This window comes from Cicer arietinum, chromosome 4 (genome assembly GCF_000331145.2).
Source record: "Cicer arietinum cultivar CDC Frontier isolate Library 1 chromosome 4, Cicar.CDCFrontier_v2.0, whole genome shotgun sequence".
NCBI lineage: Eukaryota > Viridiplantae > Streptophyta > Magnoliopsida > Fabales > Fabaceae > Cicer > Cicer arietinum.
In genome coordinates, this window is record NC_021163.2 from 50,028,542 (window position 1) to 50,034,541 (window position 6,000).

Consider the following 6,000-nt stretch of genomic DNA (forward strand, 5'->3'; position numbering starts at 1 on the left):
AAATTCTTGCTATAAAAAGAAACAAAAATTATTTTTGGATACTAAGTTGTATCTTGGAGAACCGACCGTTTCTTTTAACGTTATTTATAAAAAATTAAAGTTATTAATAATAAAAATGTTAATTATTTAATAATACTACTTAATCGATTATAATTAATAATAAAATACATAAATATTATGAAATATATTAATTTGTTATAGACGGGGATAGAGTCAGAAATTATGTTTAGGGAGTTTAAAAGTATAATAGTCTAATTGCAATTTTAGTCTCTCTATTTATATTGATTCACGAAATTAGTCTCTTATTTTAAAAGTCGATGGTTTCGGTCCCTCCTTCTGATTTTTTTAACTAAAAAATGATGTTGTGAGATGTTTTAAATAACGTGACATATGATACGATGATGTAGAGTGATTAAGACTCATGAACTTGAAAGAAAATGCCGTGAAAACTTAAATTTCAATTTTGGAAATTTTGAATTTTTCATATTTTTAATTTAATTAATGACATATGAATAATTAAATACATATGTCATTTGAAATATATTACATCATTTTTTTAGTTAAAAAATATGTGTGTGAGAGAGACTAAAACTATCGACTTTTAAAATAGGGAGACCGATTCTGTGGATCAGTATAAATATAGGGATCAAAACTACAATTGAACTAAATATAATTTAGTAAATAAAAATACAGTTTCAAATTCACATTATATACAAAAAAAATTAAGAAACTATAAGATATATCCAAAATTAATATTATCAAAAAAGTATTAAAAGAACTAATCTTGTGAATCGGTAAGGGCGCTTGAAAAAAGGTAAAATAAATTAAGTTTCTAATAAATATTTGTTTTTATATTTTACTTGATTAAAAATGTTTAAAATCTAATATACTGGGTAAAAAACAAATAATCATATGAAGTTAAAAAAAAAGAAAAAGAAATATGTAGAAACATGAAGACAAAATTATAATATCATACTAATATAAAAAATATATATATAAAAGTTTAAGAGGACCATAACCTCTATCGACCTCCTTCTAAATATGTTCTTAGTTATTGAGGTGAGTTGAATCCATAATTTTCTTATCTCTCTAATCTCTATTTTCCTCTACCAAATCACATTATGATTGCCACAATATTTTTTTATTGTGCTCGAGTACCGAACATAAGCTCTATCTTCTTGGGACTTTATCTCTAGCATCTATTTTGATTCTAATATAGTTACTATTTTGGAACACTTAATTAATTTTAACTTTATGAGTGATAGTTTAAAAAGGTAAGATAACCATAGATAAAAATAAAAATGTAACTATTAAAAAAAATGTAAAACGACATTAGAATCGAAATGGATATTAAAAATAAAATTCCAAAAAATACAAACGATATATATTACCAGATTATAATAGAACACATTATTTAAATCCTATTGCTCATTTGTCTAATATCTACAATTTTTATTAATTTTGATACTAAATTATAATCAATTAGGTAATATTTTTTATTAATAAATAATTATTTGATTATTATTTATTTAAATTTTCATTTTTTTATTAAATAACATTAAAAAAAACAAAAATGGAGGGCAAGGAGTCGCATCTCAAATGGACACCCTCCCTTAAAATTAAAATAAATAAATGAGAAAGTAAATAGAGTAAATGATTGCATCTCTAAAATGAGGCCTAGTACGAAAAAATAATATTGTTCTTCTATATAGTCAGTAATTTAGGAATGTGACCTAGTACATAAAAAGTAAGGTATTTGATTTTTTATTTAAAAAAAGGATATAATGATGTTTTTTTTTTCTCTCAAATATCCCATTTAAAAAAAATTAATATCCTATTTTAAAAATTATATATCAAGATGCTTTATTTTTTGGGGCCTTCAGGAGATCATAATTTCGGCATGTGATCATGTGTTGCATTTTTTTTTCTTTCAGTTTTAGAAGGTTGAATCATGGGGATGCGACCATGTATATATATATATATATATATATATATATATATATACATGGTCGCATCCCCATGATTCAACCTTCTAAAACTGAAAGAAAAAAAAATGCAACACATGATCACATGCCGAAATTATGATCTCCTGAAGGCCCCAAAAAATAAAGCATCTTGATATATAATTTTTAAAATAGGATATTAATTTTTTTTAAATGGGATATTTGAGAGAAAAAAAAATGTCTAAGTCACTAAGTGCGAGTAACCTAATAACTTAAACCCTATACCAACAAGGATGTCTTAACATATTTTAGTAAGATTGAACATGATTCGATCTGTAAGCAGTGCCCTACTTACTTTCACTTACACATCCATTCGTATATATAAGGAGAGCCCATCTAGCTAGGATGGATCCTATGATTCTCATCCTAAGCATACATCTATTTATATATACATATGTGTATATGTACACATGTGTAATAACTTCTTCAATGACACAAGCTATATGAGTGAACATTCCACAAAGAACATGTGTATATTTACTACAATCATAATAATCAATCATATCAAGTGGCAATGTATATAATATCAATCATCAATGTAAATACATTAATCATACATGAGGAAAAAATAGAAATACACATTAAACAAGGTCAAAAAATCAATTATGGTAGTCGAGGAAACTTCTACTAGTGCCAGGCACCCCTTAAAAGCATCCCAACCAGTGTGAGGCGCCCAGAGCTAGCGTTAGACACCATATCTCTGGCTTGCAAGAAGCTAGGCAGGCGTCTATGTGTAGCGCTTGACGCCTGTTGTAACTTGACATGACACATACTTTTACGAATTTGAGAGAAAAATGCATTTCAAAAGACTTCAAAACACTATTGTTCATCATTTTAAATTGGAAAACAACAAGGCTAACATTACTCTAGATTTATACCAAATTTACAACTTCAATTTAACATGCATTCTTTGCAAAATCAATTTAAAATTGATTAATTTCATTCTATATGTTATTTTACTATCTCAAAGGTATGCATCATCAAGACATGAGGAAAACATCAAAACAATAATAATAAATTCTAACATTCAATCATTTAAGTGACATCAAGGGGTACAAATCATAACATTAGTAATTTCTTGAACTTAACACAACAATTTCAACAAGAACCCTACAAACTACTTACATGCATGACACATTTTGAAGAAATTGTTCAAACTCTTAAAAGAATCACAATAACTTACTCTCATTTCAATCCATAATCCCCAAATCTTCCACCTACATAAATTTACTACCACCCATGCATGCAAGGAAAAAGGAAAGAAAACCCACCTTTGATGTTATTTCCCATAAAATAGAAGGAGATTGAGAATACGAAGGATAATATCTCTTCTTCTTCTTCTTCTTGTGGCTCGCAAAGGAAAGGCTCCCCACTTCAAATTTTTGTCGACGTTTCTTATTTCTGGTAAGCATGTTAGAGTTTCATATTTCCATTCCCAAGAGTTTTTTCTTTTTCAGTTGACAATTAACAAATGTCAATTTCTCACAATTTCATCTCACACGTGTTCTTCCTTTCTATGAGTAATGCCTCAATTTTGTCCAACTTATTTAAAATAATTCAAAGAGTACTAATATCCATTTATTTATAATTTTTTGTTTGCCATTATTTTACTTCTCTTTATGAAAACTTAAAAAATAAATATATAAAGATGTATATATTTATGCATTCATAATTATTAATAAAAAAATGTATAAAATAAAAATTATACAGTTAATTGTAATAAGTAGACTCATTTTGTCTCATCAAATTACAATTTAAACATTAAGCCAAATCAAATTACAATTTTAAACATTAAGCCAAATCGAACTACAATTTTAAATATTAAGCCAAATTAAATTACAGTTTTAAACATTAAGCCAAATCAAGTTATGGTTTTAACATTAAGCCAAATCAAATTACAATTTTAAACAAGCGTTGCCTGCTCTATTGCTGCACTGCCTTGCTTTTGCACTATCCTTGTACCTTTTGTAACTCATTAGAGAAAAACATAATTTTATAAGTCAGAGAGTTATAACTATTTAGAAAAATGATAATTTTATAACTAAAGGTTTGATGCAAAATATGGTCAAAAATGGTATGTAATGAATTAACTAATAAAAAAAAGAAATTCCCTTTGCCCTTAGCTATTGCCACATGATACATAGCAAAGGGAAAAATTATGAGTTTGTAACAAAAAACTAACAGACAAATGTTGTTGAATCCATGTACAAAACTAACCAAAGTTGCAAGTAAAAAAAGCTCTTTAGCCCAACAAACAAGCTTTGTCCAGTAGATGAACATAATCAGATAAAAACAAGTCACTGTGAATGGATTAGATGTGCAGAAGAACTCAGATTGTGAGCAAAGAAATTAAACATAAAGAAATAAATTAATGGGTAAGTACAAAGGTAGAGCATGAAAGCAACTAAACATTTGAAAAACTCTATAAATATATCTTCATTTGTTTTCAAAAGAAAGAAATGGATTTTTGAGGGGATATGTTATTAATTCAACTTATAAAAAAAACACATATAAAGAAGGAGAAGAAGAAGAAATCAGAAGCAATATCAGTTATAAAAAAACAAATAGAAAACATCAAGGAGGTATTTTTCTCTTGTACAATACATCTATTTTTTCCTTATCTTCACCATATAATTATTCTTTTGTTATGAGAATGTAGACTTTTATTTAGAGAAAAAATAAGATAACATTATGAATGAAAAATAAAAATTAAAACCAAAAATCACAAACCTCCGACGAGTGTCACCGTCGCTGCCGTAATGGTAATCATGTCTTTTGACGCTACCACATTATGCGCCTGAATCTCCCCCCTTCTCTCAGTTTCTTCTTTCTCCCTCTTAATTTCTTTCTTTTTTTTTTTCTTCTTTTTTTTCATTTTTTTTCATTTCTTTTCTTCTTTTTTTTTTTTTCCAACTGATGTGTTCTGCACCAACCCAAGCGACCGCCTCCTTTTAGTTTGTAACCTAGGGTTTGAATTCTATGTTTTTAATTTTTATTTTTGTTTTTAAGTAAAGTTGGGTTTGGGTTCTAATCAAAAAACAAAAATCTGTTCATATAAACTCAACCCATTTAGAGCTAATTTTTGTTTTATGAAAAAAAAGTTATTTTGCTTTATAACTTAAATATCAAATTTCATAAAAAAAAAACAAGCAAATATTTCATTAAAGATTAACTAAATGTGATATTTTTTGAATCTTTGAGTTATTAGAACACAAGTTGCGACAACTTGGCGGTTCTAAATCTCATCTTCACAGATAAATTAATAAATTAAAACTCATAAACAAATTAATAAATTAAAATTATTATTAAAAGTTAACTAGAAATGACATCCTTTAATCTATGAGTAGTATAACACAATTTATACAACCTGATAATTCTAAAATTTATTTTTATAAATAAATAAATAAATATAAAAAATCAACTTTTTAAATTTGATTTACTATATGTGATCTTTTTTAATCTTTGAGTTGTTAAGACACAAGTTGTACTACTTGGTAGCTTTGAAACTCAATTTTAAAATCGAAAATAATATACAATTTTCTTAAAAGGATTAACTAGATGAGACATCTTTTTATTCTGAGTTTTTAAGACATGAGTTTTACAGCTTGATAGTCTGAACACTCGCATTTCAAAATAATTATTCAAGTCAAACAAGCTCACTTTATTTTCTCGTCAAAACATTTTTTTATATAACAAAACAAATTTTCTTTTTAAAAAAAAATCAACGCATCTGCATTTTCTACTCAAGAACTACATAGTTTTGCTTTCTCTATCGCACTGGGAGATACGTAGGAGCAATATCATATTCTTGTCAAACACATTAATAAATTTTTTTTTCTCGCTCTTTCGTAAACACACATTTATTTCAAAATCATATTAAAAAGCAATCGATATTCATATTTAATACTAAGGAGAAATGAATATATATAAGTTAATATTAATTTTGCATAATTAATTACAGATAACCGTATTTTTAATGGATATCGTAGGATGCTAA